Source organism: Bubalus kerabau, chromosome 7, assembly GCF_029407905.1.
Source record: "Bubalus kerabau isolate K-KA32 ecotype Philippines breed swamp buffalo chromosome 7, PCC_UOA_SB_1v2, whole genome shotgun sequence".
In the NCBI taxonomy this organism is placed as follows: Eukaryota; Metazoa; Chordata; class Mammalia; order Artiodactyla; family Bovidae; genus Bubalus; species Bubalus kerabau.
The window spans coordinates 17,396,292-17,423,079 of NC_073630.1; the positions used below are offsets into that span (position 1 = coordinate 17,396,292).

A 26,788-nucleotide genomic window follows, 5' to 3' on the forward strand; every position below is an offset into this window, starting at 1 on the left:
GGCCAATTCAAGAGTTCCTGCCCAATTTCCTTCCACAACCAGGTCTTTATGAGCAAGCAGTCATGGAAAAGATCCTAGAAAAATAAACTGTGGAAACATTTCAGCAACTTAATTGAGATTTTGCAAGGCTCTCAAAGCCTGCATTGTTTCAGGCCACTCTCATCAAAGACCATGATTCAGCTTTAGAATCGGTGCTATTCAAATCCTGCTGTATTAGCCATATATCTTAGGAATTCACTTCCTAATTATGCAGTATGTCCTATAAACACTTTTTTTGTTCTGTCATTAGGTGACATAATATTTTAAGCAAGTAAAGCAAATTGGTTTGATCATTATTATGAAAAGCTCTTCCTCAACGCATGTCAAATTTATGTTATGGGAATACACTGTTTGTGTTCTAGAAACTTTCATGATATCCAAATGAATTTATTACTTACTATATACCTGAGGAAAAAGATATGTGTCTATATGACCTTATATCTAATGGCAAAACTGCTGCTCCTCTATTTGAAATATAGGGGATGTTGAAAAAGCAATGCCATAGTTTCTGTAAGAAGTGAGAAAAGTGTAAGAAGTCTTTTGAAAAGAGGAAGCGTTAAGGTCACAACTTTGATTTTATCTCTGTCTCTGAGTAAGACTAAAAACAAATTCAAGGAACACAAGACTGAACTCATTTCAAGGCTGAAGAGTCACTCTAAAGTGCTTTTTTCTTCAGAGTACTACCAGAAGACTAGGATATGTGGTGACCTGGATCCCTTCTCTTAATATCTGGCGAAAAGAAGAGGATGAAAATTGTGCTTCATTTATTCACTTCACTCATCTAATTTTTATTTTCATTATAAATGCATCTTAATCTTAAAATTTCGCTAAATTAATTTTATGGTCTTCCCAAGAAATGTAGATAGAGTAGAAAACATTCTGTTATCTACAAATAATCAAAAATCATTTAGAAGCAAAATCATTAGCTAGTTGCAGCATATTCAACTCTGGAGCAGTAAGTTCAGAGCAATAGTGCCATGAAAGTATTTGTCCTTAGTTGTTGCTTTTATCTGCCTCAGATTCAGTAATGATCATAAATTACTACATTTTCTAATGCCCAATAGTATAGCACATTCCACTCAAAATATGTCACCAAACCACCAACATTGCATGATGCTTTTTGCCTCTAGGTGATAGTGATGTTAACCATAATACTCAGTAGTAATTTAACCTGTCATTCACACATTTTAAAGTTGCTATTTTGAGTGGTCTTTGATGTAATAAAACATTACGTGTTACTTTCCTTTAAAAAAGAAAAAGCCAGCATGTTGAGTAAAGACTAATTGGAAAGAAGACCTAGCAAAATGACTATGCAGTTGACTTACCCAGATGGTAAATCTGGGAGAAATTAATCAGAAACCACATCATCAACTTGTTTTTTTAAATATGTGCACCGTATCAACAAGAAGAATGAAATAGAGTAAAATTATTGTTTACATATATAGTAGTGATAATATCCAGGATACATCTCAAATTCTTCCATTATTACTATTATTACTATTCTAATACCTTTATTTTTGGATTCTGAGTACACATATTCAATGTGTTCATGCGTGCTCAGTCATCCAACTATTTGGGACCCCATGGACTGTAGCCCACCAGGCTTCTCTCTTCATGGAATTTTCCAAGTAAAAATACTGAAGCAGGTTGCCATTTCCCTCTCCAGGGGATCTTTCCAACCCAGAGATCAAACCTGCGGTCTCTTGCGTCTCTTGCATTGGCAAGTGGATTCTTTACCAGCTGAGCCACCTCTAATGCCTTCATTCTTGGATTTTGAGTACAAGATTTCAATGTGTTTACTAAATATAATCCAAGCAAGGTATGAGTGACACAAACAATAAATGGTCTATTTACATAGGTGTATATACAATACACGGTGGCTCAGTGGTAAGAAAATCCGCCTGCAGTGCAGGAGATGCAGGTTTCATCCCTGAGCCAGGAAGATCCCCTGGAGAAGGAAATGGCAACCCACTCCAATATGCCTACCTGGGAAATCCCATGGGCAGAGAAGTCTTGAGGGCTACACAGTTCATGTGGTTGCAAAAGAGTTGGACACAACCTAGTGACTGAAAAACAACAAAAATACACAACACACACATATACACTAAATGACTAGAAATTGCATTCTAACCAACTTTATTTTGAGGTACAGATTAGGAATTCAATAGCAATGTAAGAATCCAACAAATGTGCTGCATTTTTCAGTTTTCAGCGTTTTTAACTCTCATGAATTTGAGACTACCGAATATACCAAAAAGACAGAACACATTTCATTTCTTCTCTAATATAATATCATACTGAATAAATTAACTGACAGATAGAAGGAAAGTGATGATCTGTTTATGACTGAAGAAAATGAGCTAATGATACACCATTAGATAATTAGGATAGGTAACTGACAGCTGGTAACTCTGGAGTGACTAAGTTCTTTCTAATGACAGCCAAACAGACCAATCAATGAAATAGCTTAACCCTATAATCATCACTGCAGATGGTGACTGCAGCCATGAAATTAAAAGATGCTTACTCCTTGGAAGGAAAGCTATGACCAACCTAGATAGCATATTGAAAAGCAGAGACATTACTTTGCCAACAAAGGTCCATCTAGTCAAGGCTATGGTTTTTCCAGTGGTCATGTATGGATGTGAGAGTTGGACTGTGAAGAAAGCTGAGCGCTGAAGAATTGATGCTTTTGAACTGTGGTGTTAGTGAAGGCTCTTGAGAGTCCCTTGGACTGCAAGGAGATCCAACCAGTCCATCCTAAAGGAGATCAGTCCTGAGTGTTCTTTGGAAGGAATGATGCTAAAGCTGAAACTCCAGTACTTTGGCCACCTCATGTGAAGAGTTGACTCATTGGAAAAGACTCTGATGCTGGAAGGGATTGGGGGCAGGAGGAGAAGGGGATGACAGAGGATGGGATGGCTGCATGGCATCACTGACTCAATGGACGTGAGTTTGAGTGAACTCTGGGAGTTGGTGATGGACAGGGAGGCCTGGCGTGCTGCGATTCATGGAGTCAACAAAGAGTTGGACATGACTGAGCGACTGATCTGATCTGATCTGATCTGATAAACCTTCTTTCCTCATTCCAGCTCTCTCTGTCTTTCTCTTTCCTCTTTAACAACGGTGGAAGTCATCACTTTATCTTTTTAGTGATGTTAACCATTGTTTACTACACATTCTTAGTTTCTTTCTCTGATTTTTCTTCTTCCACAGACTTGTCACACTGAGTAGATCCCAAGAGCCCTTTTTCTAAACTCGGCTCTTATCTCATACTTGGCCTTAAAAAAATCCTCATACCTCCTCCTGATCTCACTCCTCAAAATGGTGCTGATGACTCCAGTTCTCTGTGTATAGCCATTTTCCCCTCCTGATATACAGTCACATGATTCTAGTTCGCTGACATCATCTCCAACTAAAGAGCTTTAAAATTCAGATGCATCATTTTCCCCTATGATGATTTCTGCTGCATGAATTCCTCAGTTTTGCTCAAAAGGCCACAGTCAGCTATAACTGATAGAGGGAGCTCCTCTATTTCCCTGAATCAATGTGAAGCCATCAATTAAGTCAAAATGTTCAGCATTAATGATTTCTTCTTAGAATCTCTAAAGTTCACTCCTTTTTCATTCCCAGTACCATGACTGAAGCAACTTAGCATGCATGCACTCATGCCTTATCACATTAGTGAAAAATACTAGGATCTTTCCTTGGTTTCCTCCTGACCAAAGAATTTTTCTGTCAGTCTACTTCCACTTGGATCTATCCTGCATATGATTTCTGTTTATCTCCTTATACAGTGCTTTACACTCCTTATACAGTGTAAATGTACATATTTACACATGGAATAGAGTTTAAAGGCAAAGATTCTGAAAGCACACTGCTTGGGAATGCATGCCTGCCAGCTTCAGCTTTCACACTTTTATTAATCTTGTAAAAGTTACGTGATACTTTGTTGCCTTATTTCCTACCTACTACTTAAGGTTGTTGGGAGAAATAGATGGGTTAATACAAGTGAAGCAAGTAGAAAAGTTCCTAAGACAACTGTTCAATACATGATGTCTACTGTTATTATTGGGGCTTCCCAGGTGGCATGGGGATAAAGAATCTGCCTGCCAATGGCACCCCACTCCAGTACTCTTGCCTGGAAAATCCATGGACGGAGGAACCTGGTAGGCTGCAGTCCATGGGGTCGTTAGGAGTCGGACACGACTGAGCGACTTCACTTTCACTTTTCACTTTCATGCATTGGAGAAGGAAATGGCAACCCACTCCAGTGTTCTTGCCTGGAAAATCCCAGGGACGGGGGAGCCTGGTGGGCTGCCGTTTCCGGGGTCGCACAGAGTCAGACACGACTGAAGCGACTTAGCAGCAGCAGCAGCCAATGCAGGAGACTTGAGTTCCATCCCTGGGTTGCGAAGATTCCCTGGAGTTCAGTTCAATTCAGTTCATTCGCTCAGTCGTGTCTGACTCTTTGCAACCCTATGGACTGCAGCACACCAGGCTTCCCTGTCCATCACCAACTCCAGTATTCTTGCCTGGAGAATCCCATGGACAGAGGAGCCTAGTGGGCTGAGCAGCTGAGCATACATGCACACACTGTTACTATTATCAATTTCGTCACTAAAACTTTTAACATCTTCCTGTACACAATGTGATAAAGCCCAAGTCCCTTAAGCTGGCATCAAGACCTGGACAGTCCGGGCCCTGTTAGTGGCCCAGATTCAATGAACAGTATTTGCTAACAAGAATCCTCTTGTCCAGACAGAGTGAAGTAATAAAATACATTTGCAAATTATGTTTTCACTCTTGCTGTTACTCACTGATGTTTCTCATTTCACTTAATGTTTCTTTTTGTGTCCATCTTTATTGCTCTTTCTTTAATGTCCTACTTGTCTTGTTTGTTTCCAAAGAGGGTGCATCAGGTAAGCATTTCTTGCAGCCCAAAATTTGTTAAAAAGGGGGTTCCTCATACCTGAACAGAGCTGTGTAACCCGTCTTGGAGTTTAATAATGCACATTACTTAATTAATATTACTGTGCTAATAATAATCTGTGAAGTCCTACAGTAAACAGCTTTTATTAAACACAGTATCAAAAAATTTATTTGAAGATGAAACGGTTTTTCCTTCTAGAAACAATTAGATCTCGGGACATGAACATTCCAGAGTAAAGAAATGAACTGTAAATCTTTATATTTTTGAAATGTGTTGAATTCATAATTTCTCACTATAATTCTAAACTTCAAAAGTGAGTTCAGGTAAATCCTAGAGAATTGAGAATGTGAAACATAATTTTCGATCAAGTAAAAGCTTCAACATAACATATGGTACACTAAAATATGTTTAATAACATTTAATGAAGTATACTCCTGACTTGTGTTACTATATCAGTTAAAAATTTTGGAAGTCCAGAAAAAAAATTTTTTAAACTTTCTTTTTGTAACCATAAAAATACCTGAGCACAATTTTCAGTGTAATTATTTTGCTGTATCTGATGGCAGTCAAAGAAATATAATCCAATATTTATTAAAGTTTTATTTTAAACTTCCTTATTCATGGATTGATTTCATACAGACTCTTAGTCAATAATTCTATGCTTTTTGGAGACATTAGCCTTCACCTTAATTTCCAGGTCCTGCCTTGTAGCTAGAAAAAAATCCATCTTTATTTCCATTATATAAGCTATAAACTGAAGCAAAGAGAAGAAAGAGGTTTAATGAAATCTGGATTGACATTCTCTTTTAAATAACTGATTCAAACATTGCTGCTCACTAAAAACGTATATACTTTGTTATTAATTCAATTAAAAACAACTGCAATCATGTAAAGACAATTATTAGACAATTAGAGCTGTTAAGAGAAAAATATTCTTCATAAGTTTTTATGAATTTTCATTGAATTTTATTCTCATTAATTATACTTGATGTTGAATAGAAGGCCATTTTTATCCAAGTAATTATTTGTGTAACAGTAACCAAACATGCGGAGAAGGCAATAGCATCCAACTCCAGTACTCTTGCCTGGAAAATCCCATGGACGGAGGAGCCTGGTAGGCTGCAGTCCATGGGGTCGCTAAGAGTCGGACACGACTGAGCGACTTCACTTTCACTTTCATGCATTGGAGAAGGAAATGGCAACTGACTCCAGTGTTCTTGCCTGGAGAATCCCAGGGACGGGGGAGCCTGGTAGGCTGCCGTCTATGGGGTCGCACAGAGTCAGACACGACTGAAGCGACTTAGCAGCAGCAGCAGCAACCAAACATGAACAATGGAAATAACACTTTAAAAACTAAGTAAATATTAATCAGCCACACTTGTGTCTAAATTGCCAGTAGTTTCCTAACTGTCTGTATCAAAATATTCCACAAGAAGAGTCTGTTTGCTTTCATGTCTATAATTACAATACTCTGCTAGATTTTGTTTTCCGCCTGGGCAATACTTGATTCTTGCAAGACAAGAAACACAATTTGAATTCCATCTATATTTTGGGGGGCACAACAAATTTGGGGAAAATAGCTAAAATATAATAGTATCAGGTTTAAGACATCAACCTCTCACATAAAATATCTGCAACTTTCTGAATGGAAAAGTCTTTTCTTTGGGTTTCCCAAATTCTCCCTGACATGTTTCACTGCAAAAAATTTTAACAATCAAAAGGCAATTTTATTAGACATATATTTATTAAAAATTAAAATTATCTTACTATCCATCTATAAATATTTTATATTATCAAATGTTTACCTTTAAAGGCCAAGTTAGTTTTATTTTCTTAATGCATTAAAACAGACCACTAGAGGGCAAGCAATACTCTGATCTCAGTTATAAATAAGCAAATTGAAACAGCTCTTTAAAATAACTAGTTATAATTAATGCTCATTCTTTTTTTCCTTCTTTCTTTGTTCTTTCATTCAACAACTATTTTTTCAGTGCTTACCATGTGCCAGACACTGGAAATCCAGAATTAAAGCAATCAAGTATGGCTCTCTCTATCTTTGCATCTCTCTCTCTTCATATATACATATGCACATATATTTGAAAAATTTTAATACATTCCTTCAGTGTTTTTTATCCCTTCACAATATCTTACTTTTAAAATTATATCATATATATATATATAGTGTGTTATAGCAAAATGAAAATTCAGATTTAGCAGATAAGTTGAGTAACATGTGTGCAAGTGTGTGTGTGCTAGGTCATGCCACCTAAGTCACTTAGGTCATGTCCAATTATTTGCAATCCTATGGACCACAGCACACCAGGCTCCTCTTTCCATGGGACTCTCCAGGCAAGAAGACTGGAGCAGGTTGCCATGCCTTCCTCCAGGGGATGTTTCTGACTTAGGGGTCAAACCCAGGTCTCTTGCTTCTCCTACACTGACTAGTAGGTTCTTTACCTCTAGCACCACCTGGGAAGCCCTTATTAGTAGAATTATTAGTATTAGTAGAGGAATGTTACTAGTAGAATAATGTGGACATCGCCAAAACTGAAGAGAGCAGCTTTTGGTATCAAGCTTACTTATAGCCCATAGAATGTTCTACAACCCTATACAAAGTCTGCCTCAGCATTTTCCTAAGTTTGTCCCTTATTTTATTAGGTAGTCAGGAAAAAAAAAATGGATATACAAAGAGAAAAGAGGTTGAGCTGTTGTCAGAGACAATTCAAGTCCAACGTCCCAAGAAATGGGAGGAATGATTTCATAATTTCTGTTGAATATAAAAGAACACTGATACCCTGGGGATACTGGTTCAGAAAGACAGAAAGAATATCTGGGAAACTCTTTGAATGATATAAAAGCTAATAATTTTGTGGTTCATCCAAGAGAAACTCCTCACAACTCTTGATAATTGAAGGCAGATAGTCACTGATGACCTTGTTAAATTAGCAGGAGCTGAGTTCCAGGGAAGAAGCCAAACCCAAGAACCACAAAGGAGAGCTTAGCAATACAATATCTTTTTTTTTCAATTGTGTTCACATATGTGTGTTTTCTCTAACAAGAGATTGCTATTAATTCTTGTTCATCTCAGGTTCAGAGTGTTTTCAAACCTCAGCACTTTCATGGCATGCTAGAATTTCAGACAAGCTATGCCAAATAACTAAGGAAAATGGAATCTGCCTCTCTCCACATGACAAAAACATGGCATACAGAGCTAGTGATGTGTTAGATATTCAACTTAACTGAATTATCCTGGGAGAAAAAAGCCCAAAATGTAAAAGCTGATTGAGAAATATTTAACCACTAGACAACAATCTGCCTGTAATGCAGGAGACCCGGGTTCAATACCTGGTTTGGGAAGATCCCCTGGAGAAGGAAATGGAAACCCACTCTAGTATTCTTACCTGGAGAATCCCATGGATGGAGGAACCTGGCAGGCTACAGACCATGGGGATGCAAAGAGTGGGACCTGACTGAGCAACTAACACTTTTACTTCAGACAACGATCTACATTTGTTTATCAAGTGGTTTCTTCTCTTAATATTTTCACTGGTTCACTCCTTCAGAAGATATGTACAGAACTCCTAGATAAGCTCCACGTACAGCAGATCTCTTCTCTTGTCTACATTCTAGAGAGAGAACCTGCATTGTCTTCATTAGATGCACAAGACATAAACTGATCAAATGGTACTTGGTCGCTCCCTCTGAAGGGTTTCTTGTCACGTGTGAGAGAAAGACAGGGATTCCAAACCATGCAATGGAAAAATCGAGAAAAACAGCAATAGGTACTATGACTGTGGAAGGGAAATGATGGGCATTTTCTTCTGAGTAGCTGGGCAGGGATGGCTGGAGGTAACATTCTGGGCATTGTCTGGAAGATGTGAGGGAATGAGATTGCTTTGTCAAGTTCTTCCTGTTTGGGAAGAAACTTGACAGATAAGTGATGAATATTTGTTAGACAATACAAGAAGGAAGCAATATGCCAGGAATTGGCACCAAGTGGTTAAAGAGCATAGCGATCCAATAGAATACTGAAATACAAATGGGGCTGGAAAAGAGGGCAGGAGGCAGGACCAGAACATGAAGGACCTAGCATGTTCCATGACTACAAGGAATTGTGTCTTCATTTAATTGGTGAGAAAGGACCATTTTAAGATTTAAAGTAGAGAGTCAAGTTTGAACTTGATGAAGGAAAATGTGAAAAATAAGACTAAAGTATGAAAAATCATTATTATTGCTTTTCACATGCACAAAAAAATATCATGATGAAAATATGAAAAACGTATTGGAATCAGGAAGTTCTTCCTAAGCTTTTGACAGAGAAATTGGATGGACAATTTTCAACCAAGCATGGAGAATTTCTCATTCACAGCTAGCAACTGTCTAATCCTCTTTCCCTAGACAACGTGGTGAGGGACACTGGGCATGAACAGTCCAGACATAAAATAAAGCAATGAGAGAACATCACTTTTCCTCCTCAAAATCTTGCAATATTCAAGTCACCTCAGGGAGGAAATTTTCATATAAATAACTAGATGATTCAAGTACATTTAAATTGACATTTGCTTATACATAAAAATAAAATCTCCTAAAATTAACCATTTTTCACATTTCAATAGTGTTTAAAGTTTCTCTACCTGAAATTATACTTGCTAATGACTATATACACTAGACTTTTAACTTTTTCATGCCAGCTGCATAGGCAACTGCTCAGGTATCTATCACTACTACCTAAAAGCGATTTTGTTTTTGTTCTTATAAATTAGATTAAAACACAAATTAACTTTTCAGGCAATAAAAATCATTTCTCAGAAGTGTTGACCAAGAAAACTAGTCAGTATTTTCAAGGACATAAAAAGCCTTCACAAATTAATTAATCTACCTTAAAGAGGCCGTATGTATATGTGCTTTACTCACCGGCAAAGGTGTCCCTCTGGAAAACATAAAAAATCTATTTTCTTGGTAGAGGTTGGTGTCATGCCACCACAACTGGTTTGACAAACCTAGTTCTTGTCATGGTGCTAAATAAGTAAATCACACTGAATGGCCAAGGCTAAAAGCAAAGTGACAGTTGACTGTGACTGCCATTAACCATGGATCACATCCCGGCATGTAATGCAATTATGTGGCAGGAAACAACTAATGTGGGCTGCTCTGGTGGGAGAAAGGCGAAAATATTGAATTTTTCTTTGTAATCTATTTACATCTTACAATGGGGGCATTAGTCAGATTAAGGTTCAGAATGCCAGGCACACACAGACCTGGTGTGCTAAGTGGTAGCTCCATTCATAATGTGATAAGAAGTAATGGTTAGAGAAACAAATACATTATGATCCAACTGCATCAGGGAGCAATTTTCTCTCACAACCTTCCCTTTCTATAATAGCATCTCAGGATATAGGCTGAAATCTTTTAGAAACATAAAGATCTGCCAGCCTTACTATTTTTCAGTCCTACTTATCCTTCTCCTTCGAAGCAGGCTCATCATACTGAAATTTTAATATTAATTCATATTAATTTCTTCACAAAGTTAATCATGTGTTTATCAAGACAGATGAACCAAATGGTATTGAAATGTTCATCTCAATTATCTTTTTTCTACAGCTGAATATATTAAATAGATCACACCAAATTTAAAACAGTAACAGGCAATGTGGGAGAATAAGGCAATGACTTTAGAACAACTTGGCAAATCCCCTTTGAATATTCTGTGAGTTTGAAAATCCAAACCTCAGTATGTTTTTCTTGGATGCTCAGGTACTGCCAATCATCATGACAAACCTCTTGTTTCTCCAAGCAGCTTTCTGAGATTAACCAGTTTTGCCAGTCTCAGTACCACTTTTCTCATTTTTCCACAGTCTCGTTCACCAGAAGTTATGTAGACAGGAAAAATCATTCAAAAATTATGGATAGCATGTAATAACTCAAGATCAAATCTGTTTTAGATTAGCCTGATTAGTTAAGGAGTAACTCAACTAACAAAATGTGCATTCATATTTAAACAGCTATATGCAGTTTGTGCACCTAAATTTTCTTAAAAATATATTATCTGAATTAAGCACAAACATAAAATAAATTCAGGCTTTAAAAAATATGTGACCTTGGTATGTTTTGACTAATTTCTAGAACTTTAGAGTAGTTCTATTGGTCCTTGCAGTGAACTGGAATTCCCTTCATGCTGGGTTAATTCTTAGGACTCTTCCAGGGGTCAAAAGACCTCTTCTCAAAAGTCTTCCTAGGCAGTCTCCACAGTTATCATGTTTCATTAATTCACTGTACATTTTCCTTCAAGGCATTTATCACAATTGCAATTAAACAGTTTTCTGTATCATTCTTTACTGTTTATCCCTTACATTACCATGAGGCAGAAACCACAGATCAGCATTATTTACACAGAAACTTTAGATAAGAGAAAAGTGCCAGACAACAGCAGATTCAGTAAATACTTACCAAATGAGTAACTATATGAACACACAATTAGTTTTTTATATTTCTCCAATTCTAATAACATACTCTTTTAAATGTATCCAATTTCTTGTTTCTGAAGCAAATAATTCTTACATATAGACAATATTGCTCAAACAACTTCTTGACTCATTTCTCAATTTGTATGGAAAGACTAAGAGGACTATTTCTATACAGATGAAAGAAAGAAGTCAACTACTCTATAGAAGTAACATGGGAAATTAAGAATAGTTCAAGCATCAAGAATATCTCTCTTATGCAATATATATTTACTGGTATACATGGAATTACTTTACTGATTGTAATCCAATTCCTGATTACAGTACATTCGTGGAACATGCTCCTTTAATAAATGTCTTCTCAATAAGTTATCACAAGGGTCTTAGCGTATTATGGTTTCTATTTTACAGATGGACAAACAGTATCAGAATATTAAGGATCTGCCCAAATTTAAATAGCTGGTAAGTGACAATGACACAATGAAACTGCATAGCCTATATTCTGATTGAAATCCCAGTGACAGAATTTGAAGAGGATTCCATAGTTTGCCCTTAGAATAAGGTATTTGTGCTTAGCCTCTTAGGTTTTCCTCCGTGAGCCAAAGTTTTAGTTAGCTGAATAAAATGGATAATTAAAAACATCAAAAATTTTCCTTTATGATAGAGAATGAAATAAATGTGAACCATGAATAATGCAGTTAAGTAACTCTAATCATCTACTATGCATAACCAATAGTCAACAGATGTTCAACATAGATCTAAGGGAAAAAACACCTTACATGTCTAACAGGATTTTACAAAACACAACACATCTCCAAAAACAGCAATTTTTACCAAAAAACAGTAAATTTCACCAAATTTTATACTTTTGGAGATCATGTTTTCCTATTCTAGGGCCATATGGTGGCTTCAGCCAAGTAAAACTGGGCAGTTTGAGTGTATATAGATGCAAAATGTAACCAAACAATTTTTAAATGATGTGGCACTATGCATGTATACATATATTAATTCTAGAAGTGTATACATGTGTGCACAAATTAAATGTTTATTATAACTTATAAACTGTGCCTACATAGGATGACTTAAATAACAAATTAAGTAACTCTAACTGTGATTTTGGTCTGGATCACCTATGCAGAAAAATCTTCATTATTTTTTTCTCAATACCATAGTAATAATGTTTATCTATTCAATCCTAGTCCTTAAAAATTATTGCTATAGTCAATCACTTTATTTGGATTAGAATAAAATGTAATTCAAATAAGAAATATTTGATACTTGAATAAAGTGTGATATCTCAAATTGACCCCAAAATCTAGCTCCTCACAGAATATTCTTAAATGTAAATTCTGGACTGGAGGTTCTAACTCTTGAGCAAGTGAAAACAGTACTGATAAGGACAGAATATTCCATGGTTTGGAACAGCATTTACTCTTTCAACCAAAACAGTCAACACTGAATATGTGCTGAAGAGTAAAAATACACATGGCTCATACTTTTAGTAAACTAAACTTCTGTAAGTTGGGCCAAATTTTCTGATTACGAAGATCAAGTGCCTTCTTTGCCAGGTTGGTGGACAGTGAAAACTTGGGGACAAGTACGTGTGAACATGCAGTCGTGGTCACTTGCCTTGTCAGAAGTGGGCACATGACCCTTTGGAGTGGAAGGAGTGATGGATTTGCAAAATCTCCTACTGCTCCCAAAACCTTCCCAAGCACTGCCTCTAAGTCCACTGTCCTTGCAATCAAAATAACATGCTCATCAGCCTGGATAATCATTGCTACATCAATGTCTGCATCTGGTGTTTATCTCTTGGAGAGCCAAGCAACAGAAGGCTTCATTTCAACCATGCATTTTAAAATCTCTTCTTGAAATGACACTTCCTATATGCCCTAGAGGACCCAGAGTGAGTGCCAAGGTCCTGTGTTTCCCATGGCACACCCACATGGAGAGCACTACGAAAAGAGGACTGAAGTTCCCAGCAGGGAGGTTTATAGGCCCCACGAAGTAATGAAAGAGGGTTAAGAAAGGAAAGGATATGTACATGGCTCAGTCACTCACTAATCAGTTTCCTCTTCTGTAAATTGGGGGGTAATACCTATTTTTTCCTGACTCAAAGATTAATTATGAAGGTTAAATACAATAACATATAGACATTGTTTTATAAATTGAAAAATTAGATAAAACAACTAAAAGTGATAAAAAAATATTAAGGTGTTATTCAAATCAAGATACTAGTATCTTATTCTAACTCAGAAAATTTTTGCTTTCTCCAAATATAATTCTTACTTCTTTGAAAGTTGCACCTTCCTCATTTGTTGCTGATGTATGCTTTAATCTATGAATTAGGGGGTTTCTAAGCTCCAATGATCTTATGTTTGAGTCACACTCACTACATATAAATATATGGCTACCTGATATAGGATGCATAGCTCACACAATAAAAAGGCAAAAGAAGGTGTTCCATCTGTATTATAAACACACATGTGGGCATGCATCCATACACACACACACACACACACACACACACACACACACAATGAAACTAAAAAACACAGAAACTTGAAACAAAATGAAAAAGGATAACTGTGGTAAAGTGTTCCTAAAAATATCATGACCAAGACAACAATCTTGAACATTAAACTACTAACTCAATACCACAAAGATATATTCTCCCAGGTTGGGATTCTGCTATTTCTATCCCTATACTAGAAAAGTATATTATGGTCATTCATAGTCATAGAAAGTTGGCATTGAGGCACAGTATAGAAAAAGGGATACCATTAAGAAGAGACATCTGGTCATTTCAGCGTGATCACATTTCTGTTAGGGAGTGCAAATACATTCTTTATGAGAATGTGCCATTGATTACATACTCAGCATTTTAGCACTGTTTCTAAACATACTGTAAATGATGTTAAGTAACTCATTGTCCCTAATTTAGCTTTTTCCCTCTCAAGCAGAAAGATAATGTTTGGTCCAAAAAAGAAAAACCTCATAGACAAATCACATTTATAAACTCTGCAAGTGGTGTGAGTGACGTTGAAACATCTGGGAGATGTTAGAGACTGCATTAACTCTAATCATGGATCACATTATGGCAGAGTTTTTTTTTTTCCCTTAATGAGGAGAAGAGACTGAGATAGTGAATGTGTTACTCAACATAACCCTGAAGTCCTTGTCCAAGAACTGATAAAGCACTGGAAGACGGCCTTGCCCCACTCCAGAACCACGGCCACACAAGCTCCTTTATGTTTGGCCTACATGTCACTGGTGATGGTGTCTGAAAAGGCAAGGCCCATTTTCTCACTGCAAATAAATCACCGACTACCCAGCATCCCATACTTACACTGAACAAGAAGATGAACTTTGTTCTCTTTCTTCCAGCAACACTTCATTCATCTGTTAACTGACTAACCTAAAGATGCAGTCACTGCAGACTCAGTATACAACGATAAGGTTGAAGCTCTTTAAACTATAACATACACACAAAAATCTATTTAGTAATTATGCTACAAATATAGTTAAAATATTTTAAAATATTGACCTGAAATATGGACATTTATAGGGAAAAGCATATGAAGTTTCATGTCATGTATATAAATATGGAAGAAGGCCTAGAAAATAGCTACGGCTGCAGTAGCTCACCTTGGAAACACTTTTGTCACTTTCAGTATGCAGAAGAACCATCTCACTTGAAAAACTGCTTTCCAGCCATTTAATCTATAAGAATTATATTTTTATTTCATTTATAAGAAAGCAATTAAATAACATCTATTTTGTGTAGAGTTTACTTAGTGACTGAATTCAAAGAATAATTAAGTGGATTAAAATATGACTACCCTTTGTATGAAGTTGTTTTTCTTAAGGTATAAGACCTTATAAACAAACTTATGTAATTTTTAAAGGAGGCATAGATGAGGCTCTAGTGAGAAATATAATGTAATATTTAAATATATATTTGCAACAAACAAAATATATTGACTTGGGTGTGTTAGAGAATTAGAGAGGCTGGTTTGGAGTATTATTTCCCAAAGTACCTCATTTGAAATTCATTTTGAAGCTGAACAAGAGTGAAAGAGAAAGAAAGGGAGCGAGAGAAATCTGGCTAGAGAATCAACTCCTGTTTTCTAAGGGTTACACACTTTGGGAAATGTAGCTTCAAGGTTAAATCAACATTTGGGAAATGTGGCTTCAAAGACGCAGAGAAATAGGAGTTAAAGAGAATTTTATGATGATGCTTGGGTACACTGTTAAGCTGCAAGCAGCTAGTTAACCAAAAAAAAAAAAAAAAAAAAAAAAAAAAACCCATTCTAGGAGAGCAGTAATTGACACCCAAACCCATGGAGATGTGGGACTGGTGCTTGGCTTTAGAGCAAGGCCAGCATGGTTTGTATCCCCTAGAGAAGTAAGAGTCCATTTGGAGGGTGAAACTAGAGATCTCCCTTCAGGCCATCATACCACTCTGTCATTCCAGAGTTATTAAATGATTTCTCTCTTTTATAGACCATAAAATAGACTTAAGATTATTTCATCACTGGTACTATCACCATTACTTACACACAATGACCCAAAGCGCTGCTTCACTTACTAGTTCAGAAAACTTCAGAAAAGCAAACATAAATACAAACCCCCTTAAACATATACACCCACACACACACACACATACATTTTGTTTCTTTTTTAATCCTTTTCTTTACCAAATGCTGATTGAGGCAATATTTTGACTGGAATTCACTGGAGTAAAGGTTTTTTTTTTTTTTAGTAAACAACTTAGTCTTTTATTTGCCCAAGGCCAGCTGTTGCAGGCACTGAGACCACACGACTTCCAGAAGGGATGGGGGTTGGCGAGCCATCCTGTGTCCCAGGCGCTGCCTGCCCCATCCTGCTTCCTGCAGGAGCTGGAAGAGTGGATAAAGTGTACCATCAGGTATCTCTTCAATTTTGTGTGTGTATCAGTTGCTCAGTCGTATCCGACTTTGCGACCCCATGGACTGTAGCCCGCCAGGCTCCTCTGTCCAAGGGATTCTCCAGGCAAGAGTACTGGAGTGGGTTGCCATTTCCTTCTCCATGGAGTAAAGTACTGACACAATCAACCTACCTGCCTAATCGTCTCAGAGCAAACATTTTCCTATATCAATACAAGTGATGGAATTAATTGAGGGATCATTCGATAAGTGTCTTAATTTTTCAGAATGCATAAGGAAACAGAAAGAGGAGACTTTTATGAATTTCCCACTTCTTTCACTGTCTGCCCTACTTTACCTTCAAACCTAAATTGCAAACATAACTGAAGGTATTTTTGCCTTGAATAGCTCCTAATATCTGCATCTTTAATATAACTTACTTATAAAGAGCTTTGGAACGTGCTGACGTCATAATGAAGGAGCTCTACTCCCAGCAGAGTCATTAACCTAGGCATCACCAATGCCTGAACCACTGCTGCTGCTGCTGCTAAGTCCCTTCAGTCGTGTCCGACTCTGTGCGACCCCATAGACGGCAGCCCACCAGGCTCCCCCGTCCCTGGGATTCTCCAGGCAAGAACACTGGAGGGGGTTGCCATTTCCTTCTCCAATGCATGAAAGTGAAAAGTGAAAGGGAAGTCGCCCAGTCGTGTCTGACTCTGCCTGAACTATTAGGAATCATTAAAAACTATTCTATTATCAATGCCAAGATGGATTCTTAGCCTTTCAGACATGCTGAAGTATATAGGGAGCTCTATCAATCCCCCCAAACACTGAAATGGATAAAGAAACTGATGCCTCCAGAAAGGTAAAATGACTTGCCCAAAGTCACAGAGCTTCCCAAGTCTCTAGATACTGAACCTAGAAAGAGATCTAGATCTCTTCATAGATGGCACCATTTCTACATATAGGATATGAAATACATTTGCAGGTGTATTGATACTTTGTTGTGTCACTGTTCTAAGATACTACAATTAACTCAAGAAAAAAAGATCGTTATTATTTTGAGTAAGGTTTAAACCTAATTCAACATTTATCTTTTTTATTTTTATAATTAATTGATTCACTGTATTTGTTCTGGATGTGTTATTATATTGGTGCAAAAGTTATTACAGTTTTGTATTATTGAACCTTGATATTGGAATATATTCTTAAATAAATATGGTTATATCATACATAATTTTAATGCACATTTCTTGCTTTGTGTTTTTTTGGTTAATGAATTATTACTTGCTATTTATTTTAGATTACGTATTTTAGACTGTAGAAATGATATCAGACAAAAAGCAAATTTGAGTGATTTTCTTTTCGAGTTCAAAATTTGTTGTAAAACAGCAGAGGTAATCACAACATTAACAACACATTTGGCCAAGGAACTGCTAATGAATGTACAGTGCGGTTGTTAAATGTGGTTTAAGAATTTTTGCAAAGGAGACAGAGCCTTGAGGATGAGCCTTGAGACAGAGCCTTGACCAGCCTGGATGCTGGTCGTTGGAAGTTGACAACAACCAATTGAGAGACATTATTGAAGCTGATCCTCTTACAACTACACAAGAAGTTGCCCAAGAACTCAGTGTCCACCATTCTATGCTCCTTTGGCATTTGAAGCAAATTGGAAAGGTGAATAAGCTCAACAAGTGGGTGCCTCATGAGCTGACTGCAAATCAAAGAGCTGTCATTCTGAAGTGTCATCCTCTCTTATTCTATGCAACAAAAATGAACCATTTTTCAATTGGATTGTGATGTGAGATTAAAAAGTGGATTGAATAGGATAATCGGCAATGACCAGCTCAGTGGTTCAACTGAGAAGAAGCTCCAAAGCACTTTTCAAAGCCAAACTTGCACCAAGAAAAGGTTCTTGGTCACTGTTTGGTGGTTTGCTGCCAGACTGATGCACTATAGCTTTCTGAATCCCAGTGAGACCATTATATTTGAGAAATATGCTCAGCAAATTGATGAGCTGCCCATAAAAACTGAGACTCCGACAGCCAGCCCTGGTCAACCAACAGAAGAGGGCCCAATTCTTCTCTGAGACACACCCAACCGCATGTAGCACAACCAATGCTTCAGAAGTTGAAGAGCTCTGGCTGTTCATCTGCCATCTTGCCAAACCGACTACCACTTCAAGTATCTCGGCAACTTTTTGCAGGGACAATGCTGCCACAACCAGCAAGAGGCAGAAAATGCTTTCCAAGAGTTCATCAAATTCCAAAGCACAGATGTTTATGCTACAGGAATAAACAAATTTATTTTTCATTGGCAAAAATGTGTTGATTGTAATGATTCCTATTTTGATGAATAAAGATGTGTTTGAGCCTAGTTATGATGATTTAAAATTCAATCTGAAACAGTAATTACTTTTGCACCAACCAAATAGTTACTATACCAAACTCCAAAATCTAGAATAGTGAAAACATGATAGAAATTTACACCTGAACTCTGATAGGAATAGCTTGATCTAAAGAGATAGTCAATATTTCTGGATAAATGACTAAAAATAGAACAATATGAAGCTGAGGTTTTTTGGCTCACTGAGGAAGCTACATTTAAAAAACTATATTCAGAAAAAATTTAAAAAGTAAATCACCTTTTTTGGTAATTTTTTAGCAATGATTCCCCTTTTTGTTTTGGTACCCTAAGTAGAAATATTCATGGGAAAAATGTGAGAAAGGTACATAGATCTTCATAGATTTCCCCAAAAAAACTTGATTAAAAATGCAAACTCTAGAGAGAAATAATTGTTTTAAAAGTTCCTACCCATCTTTATATATCATAGAATGCAAGAGAAACCAAAATGAGTAAAATCATGTAGAAGTAAACATAATTTTCTTTTTAATTTTATCATTCAATTTGGTCTTGGCATGGTGAATGAGAAAAGTGGCAGTTACAAATTATGTAATTCAACTTAATGAATATCAAACTGAAAATAAATGTCAGAAATGTGCATTTTTTCCTAGGGAAAAAATGACCAAATTTCTTCCAATAATTTATTTCTGAAATAATTTAATATTACATACTAAATCATATTCAATTTTCCCAGATAAGCTACAAATAGTCTCTGGCTGAACAAATGCATGTGAACAAAGACATTATTTAAGCATTTTATTAAGGTATAGTTTCAATATTTGATTTTCAGATATTAAATTACATGTAAAACAATGTTTGAAAAATACCCTTTTTATAAAAGAAAGAAAAAGTAAAACCCCTCAGTTATTCATATGTTGGTACCTTACAAATGACCAGAGACTTAAATAATCATTTAAAAAGTGCCATAGTAACATTTTTTTTAAGTTACCAAATAGGCAAATCTTGGAGAAGGCAATGGCACCCCACTCCAGTACTCTTGCCTGGAAAATCCCAGGGACGGAGGAGCCTGGTAGGCTGCAGTCCATGGGGTCGCGAAGAGTCGGACATGACTGAGCGACTTCACTTTCACTTTTCTTTTTCATGCATTGGAGAAGGAAATGGCTACCCACCCCAGTGTTCTTGCCTAGAGAATCCCAGGGATGGGGGAGCCTGATGGGCTCTATGGGGTCGCACAGAGTCGGACACGACTGAAGCGACTTCGCTTCAGTCGTGTCCGACTCTGTGCGACCCCATAGACGGCAGCCCACCAGGCTCCCCCGTCCCTGGGATTCTCCAGGCAAGAGTACTGGAGTGGGGTCCCATTGCCTTCTCCAACTTAGCAGCAGCAGCAGCAGGCAAATCTAGGTCTTCCCAAGTGACGCCAGTGGTAAAGAATCCACCTGCTAATGCAGGAGACATAAGAGATGCAGGTTTGATCCTTAGGTCAGGAAGATCCCCTGGAATAGGAAATGGCAACACACTTCAGTATTCTTGCTGGAAAATCCCATGTACAGAGGAGCCTGGTGGGCTACAGTCCATGGGGTCAAAAAGAATCAGACATGCCTGAGCATCTGAGCACACACACAAGAAGGCAAAGCTAAGCTAGATGAAAGGCATTCTGAAAGAAGGCATGAAAGAGAGAAAGGTGTGTATAAGAGATGGGGGTGGGTGAGAGTGGTAGAATGGGGTAGAAATAAGGGGAAATGAGAACGAGGAGTGAGAGAAAGATATTAAGATTTTTACAACTTCATCATTACTAGCAAGTTTTTAAACATGAAAGACCACCTACCAAAAAAAAAAAAAAAAAAGCAACTGTAAATCTTTTTTTTTTTTTTTTTTTTGCTCTTGGAGACTGCATTTTCAGTCAATCACTTAAGGTTCAGAGTTGACAGTCAACCTCCCAAATCACAGTGGATTCTGTTATCACCATTAGCCTTCAAAACAAAGGGCTCTTGAAATCCCCAGCAGAATTCTTAAAATCACTTCACTATTTCCATGTTAACATTTTCTTTTTCTCCTGATAGTGGATCTGTATCTACATTAGAGACTAGGACAGAAGAGCTTGTGTTTCAAACCATGCGTTCTCATCGTTGTTCTATTCAAATACCCCAAAGTCTTGTATACTTTCTGATTTTGAGCAACACAAGGGACAAGAACAAAGCACAAGAAATTAAAGGGTCTCTCACTTGTAGGCACATTTTCTAGCAAATGACAGTGTATTTCAACAACACTTAATGGGTACTCTCATGTCTTCTTTACCTGAGTTCCCTCACAGAAGAGTCTGATGCAGAGTTTCCTGTGCCTTTGATTCACTGAAGGACACTCGCGGGAGTCCTAATGAGGGGGCAGCATAGGGTAGAGGAAGAGCTAAGCAAAAAAATCTGCTGTCAGCTAGAGTCAGGCTTCAGCCTTGTGGACAGGGAGCATAAACTGCCCCCCAGTGTTCTTCCCACCTTGAAAAAACCTAGAAGGCCAGGCAGCTCCTGGATCAGCCAATGGCAATTCTTCAGAGAAAAGGGACAGCTGTGAGCCTTTGGCCGCCAACATCACAGCAGCTGAGGGATGCGTGCACTGGGCCAGTAAAGAAGATCAGGACAAGGAACCAACAGCATCCACTGCAGTGCCCATTCCTTAGAGACCTCCTGTCACCTCTCTTCTGATATAACTGATTATCTCTGCATGTAGCAGAAACAGATGTCAGGACAGATAAAAAGTTTTGACTGCAGTTGAAATGAAATGTGGCTGTGCAATTAATTAGGGATATACATTGTGAAAGAATGCATGGCCATACTGAGACAGAGAGAGAGAAAGAAAGAGAGAGGGAGAAAGAAAATAATAATAAAAATATTAGAAACTAATTGTTAAATGATTCTACTAGTTCCACTAAATTGACAGTGACAGTACTGTACTCAAAGATGAAAGATCAAAATAATTAAAAGCAAAATAATTTTTGTAATTGCTTTTAAAATGATGTCAATAAAAAAATCAAACTGAACTTAGAGTCAATTAGAGTTCCAATTCCAAATACATAGTAAATCAAATTGAAACAATGTTACCTTTAGGAATAAATGTCAAAAGTATCAATCACCTAATAAGATTTTTTAAAGCCTGAATTTCATCTCTATTGCATGTATACAAATAATTTGCTTTTTTCAAAAGAAAAATAAGAAATATATGTCATCCCATCTAGGACTCAACAGAATAGCCAGCCAGAAACATTACACCAGAGATGTGATTTAATATCACTTTCTATGTTTATAATAATTATTAGTATAGAATGTAGCTTGTTTACCAGGCCAAATGTCATGTTTTATGCAATGTTATTCTTATCTTCAGGGTACAAAATGCTTTTTAGATAGGAATAATTCAAAACAAAGACCCTGATGCTGGGAAATATTGAGGGCACAAGGAGAAGGACAGGGAGCGACAGAGGATGAGATGGTTGGATGGCATCATCGACTCAATGGACATGAGTTTGAGCACAGTCTGGGAGACAGTGAAGGACAGGGAAGCCCAGCATGCTGCAGTCCATTGGATTGCAAATAGTTGGACATGACTGAGTAACTGAACAACAAAATTCAAAACATGTCTGAAAAGCTGAATTGAAATAGACTTTGGAAAACCCTACAGATTCACCAGTAGATTTAATTCAAACAGTGGTGGTGAACCATAAGTTTGGCTGTAGAGTGTGAGAGTAAAATTACAGCTGTGAATCAGACAAGGGTAGGCTAGCCTTGTCTTTAGCTGGAGCCTCAGTTTCCTCATCTTCAATATTTTCCTGGGATGGTGAGAGGATACCAAGACATAATGCACAAATGATGTCTTGGATGTTTTAAACAACGGCATCAATTATGATTGCTGCTTCAGGGAGATGAGAAGCATGCACTAAAGTGGAGGCTGCAACCTTCAAGCAGCAGGCAGATGTCCAAGGGACTGCAAGTTTGCCTGAGAAGTTTCAAATAAAAATGGACATTTCTGGCTTTTCTTGAAAATCTGGAGGCCATAGCAGGCCCATACTTCTGCGGTAAGGACTGGAGCCTTCCATGTCGGGCAGGACCTGTGCTCTCTTGATTTGCCATGGTCCCCAGCAGTATCCGTCATCCTCCACTCAGCGCACCTACTCACAGAACCTCACTGGTCCCAGTAGGCACTGGAGCTTGTGACCGCTGGATTAGCCAAAGAAGAATAAGACTCAGAGGCATGAAATATAAATCTGCGTGGGGGCAGCTGCAGGTGCAGTGATGCACAGTAGAAAGCAGCTGGAACCAAGAACTGGTGGACAGGTGTTGTACCCTCCATCTGCATTAACACCTGTGTGAACTCTGGGCTCTATGGGCTTCTGTTTCCTCATCTGTAAAATGACTGTTCTGGGTAGGTCAAGTTTCCGAACACAAGGCAAGTCAGTTCCCCATCTGCATTTCAGCTTTTCAAGTGTTCTTTTTTTTTTTTAAATGATGTCAAATTAGTGGGTCACTGAAGCCTGGCTGAATTAGAGGAAAGCCCTCCCCCTCCACATGCCCCTGTCAAAAGAAGACGCATTGCACACAGACTTGATGGAATACATGTGGAACCTCAAATGCCAAAAGGAAATATAATATATGTAATAGTAGCAATTTTGAGAATGCCCTCCCTCGTGTTGCTGGCCTCATGCATTAGTTCTAACTGAGTAAATATAACTAATTGTTTCCCCACATTTATTCTTCTTCCTCAAATACCAGTGAATGCTCAAGTACTAAAGTAATTACATCAGTTTTATAATTTTTCTTGGGTGAAATTCCAACTTTATCCTCTTTTAAAACTTTGCAGAGCTACCTTTTGAAACTTGATGGTTGAATATTTAATTATTATTTGTATGCATTTTTCATTCCAGAAAATTTTAATAAAATAACTTTGGTAAATTTCACAAAATAAAAAGATGTGAACCCCATGTAGCTCAAATATGTTTCACCAAAATTTTCATTCAAGGTAAGTACTGTTAAAAAAAAAAAAAAAAAGAACAACCTTATGCAATTCTCATGTTAATGAACTAAGACTATTTCTTTCTAAAACAGGCACAATACATGGCAAATATATCACACCTCTGTCCAAGATAGTTGTTTGGAAATATTTCTTTTTTTCAGTTCAAAAATCCATTTTGGTTCTTTCAGTTGAATTTCAATATGCTCTGAAGTAGACATTAACAAAGGGAAATAAACCAACTTAGAGGAGGTTACTGTTAGAGTTTTCTCTGCTTTATGTTCTGTTGCTGAGTATCTATGGAGCTGCCCAAACTGAATGTGCTCATGCCATGCATGTATGTTCAGTCATTTAGGACTCTTTGGACCCCATGGAATGTAGCTTGTCAAGCTCCTCTATCCATGGGATTCTCCATGCAAGACTACTGGAGAGCGTTGCCATTTCCTCCTCCAGGGGGAACCCAGGTCTCTTGCATTTCCTGCATTGGCAGGTGGGTTCTTTACCCACTGCACCACCTGGGAGGCCTAATGTGCCGACAGAGCCTCTCAAATCATATGCCCATTTAATGACAATTCTAAGCAGTAGAATGACAACTAACAAGAATGAGAAAAAGCGGCAAGACCAACCCTGGCAGAGAATATTCTAAGTCTGAATATTCTAGGTCTTTTGAAACAAATCTTGATTTTAATACTTTTTAAAATATAATCTGCTACTGAAAACAAGTTGTTTTATCCCTGATAATACATTTAGTAAGTCATTCAAATAGGTTTCCTGAGAGAGTGAAGGTGCACAGGTAAAGCATACTCAATCATCTGAGACAGACAAGAAAGTAGCTAGTCTGATTTATCAATTATTCTCTTCAACATCAAAAAGGGGAAATCAGTTCAAAAATTTGAAGTAAAGTATATTTAATTCTAAAACCACTATGAATATATACTAACTTTCTAACCTAGCAATTTAGAAGGTATTTCAGGATCTTGCAGTGTCTTGGGAAGTTGATTATTCATCCAGCTAAACCAGGACAATTCCAGTTTATGCTTCCAGAAATAACACTTAATAGCTTTCCCATTCATTCACAGAAATGACCTAATTTAGTCAATAATTATGTGGTCTCCCTACCTCTGTGTCATTGTAATGAATCTAGTCTTCTATTCAACATGCTACAGATAAGCAGACATATAGGTTCAATGATAAAATTATACCTGATTAAGAAAATCCTCACTAAAAGAGTTTATAATATAAAATATAAGTGAATAGACTTCTATACAAATTTTAGTTAAGATATACTTACATTTAGGTTAGTTCAATAATGAAAATAAAAGTTATTCATGAAGAATGGTCAGAAATAGCTCAAAAAAACTAAATTAGCATATAATACAAGAACAAATGCATTTCTTGCAATATCTATGAAGTTTCTTAAATTTGTATCTTAAAGTCAAAATTAAAGCCCAAACAAGTTAAGTAATCTCCACAAAATAACTATATTCCAAAAATTGTATAATTAAGTCGTTTTTTTAAAAAGTTGAATCTGGACCCTAAATGGGCCTCTCATTTTCCAAAGTTTAAAAAATATTCTCACAAGTCAATTTTGTCATGTGTTGGGGTCTCTGAAACTAATCATCTGGATTGGAAAATGATCCTACATATAGTTATATACTACCAACATTACAGACTAACAATAAAGATCCTGAAGAAAAAACTATTTGCATTAATTCCCTTGCGAATGAAAGTAGCTGAGAATTCAATTGTAGTTTTATTAAAAGAAATTGTAGCACTGAAGAAAAAAATAATAGGAATCAAAACATGTCTTTAATGCACATCTGGTATCATAGCTTTTTAGGATAAAGTTTCAAGTCAGATGACAATATTTAAAATTCAGTATAAAAACTCTACAAATAAGTTCAAATAAATTTTTATGACAAAACGGACTGAACTCATGTAATGAGGTCAATTTCAATTCCAAATATTTTAACAACTAAGGATAAACTTCACACACATTAAAAACAAAATTTTTCAAATTTTACGCTACTTATGACTCTTCATATTTTCCCCTGATTTTGACATTGTTTTGTTCTCACTACTTAATAAATTATGTTTATTGAAAAATAATAGATTAACTCACTTTCAATCACAGAAATATACTACAAATTAGGGCTTCTGATCAGTGTTACCAAATTGAGTTAATATTGTTAAAGTAGTGAAAAACTCCAGCTTCTTGTTTGGTGAGCTCTGCAACCCTAGGACTTTTGAAATATTGGAGTAGCTCTTATCCTCTGTATCTTTCTTTATAGTCCTGAAGTTGGTATTCTATAGAGCTATCATATATTTATATATACATCATTTAACATAGTAAAGCATTTGTAATTGGTTTTATGATTGTTATTATCATATGTTTTAGGAAAAATGAATTGCCTGTTTCACAGTCTTATAATTAGTGGGTCAGATGAGAAAAACAGCATTCATTAAGAATTATGAGGCCTTCATTTGAAAGGATATGAGGTGCTTTTCTTATTAGTCTAAAAAAAATTTCTTTATATGTATTTTTAATGCAGTTATTTCAGAAACTTAATAAAGTCCTACCTCATGCTTGATTGCAACACCAAACTGAAAAGTCACTTTACACTCTTCTCCTACATTCTTCCCACATTTTCATTTTCAAAATTCTAAAACTGGAAAATACCAGAGCTTCAGAAATACTCATTGGCATCCCATACACTGTTTACCCTAGCAACATTCTTAGTTTCTTCAAATGACAAGAAAAAAAGCATAAGAAAAGTAAAAGTGGAGATCTAAAGAGTAAGAACATTATTAGAGTTCTAAAAGTTATTATACTATCTAAGATTAATATCTATCAATTTATCTACCTAACCATCCATCTACCTATATTTCCAAACATTTGTGGAAGATGTTAGGCAAACCATTCTTATATTTAAAACGTTAAGTCTAAAAATAAAATAAAATAAAACGTTAAGTCTAAATTTCATAACTGTTCACATAGATACCTCTGGCCCTTTCAATTTAAATTTACCTGAAGAATTTTAGTTAAGTATAGAAAGTGCTACGATTGACTTTGAAGTAGTTCTACAGGT

The 26,788-nt window shown here is 36.7% G+C and overlaps 1 protein-coding gene and 1 long non-coding RNA gene across 6 annotated transcripts in view; both read right to left on the bottom strand.

Annotated features, from left to right (window-relative positions):
* UNC5C (unc-5 netrin receptor C) overlaps positions 1 to 26,788 on the bottom strand; it is a 436,417-nt gene that overhangs the window by 387,742 nt on the left and 21,887 nt on the right. The gene's annotated exons all lie outside the window — the stretch shown is intronic.
* LOC129657491 (uncharacterized) overlaps positions 1 to 26,788 on the bottom strand; it is a 43,611-nt gene that overhangs the window by 15,933 nt on the left and 890 nt on the right. Inside the window, exon 2 of the long non-coding RNA XR_008716761.1 lies at positions 26,280 to 26,368. This is a non-coding gene — a long non-coding RNA (uncharacterized LOC129657491). The remainder of the gene's footprint in view (positions 1 to 26,279; positions 26,369 to 26,788) is intronic.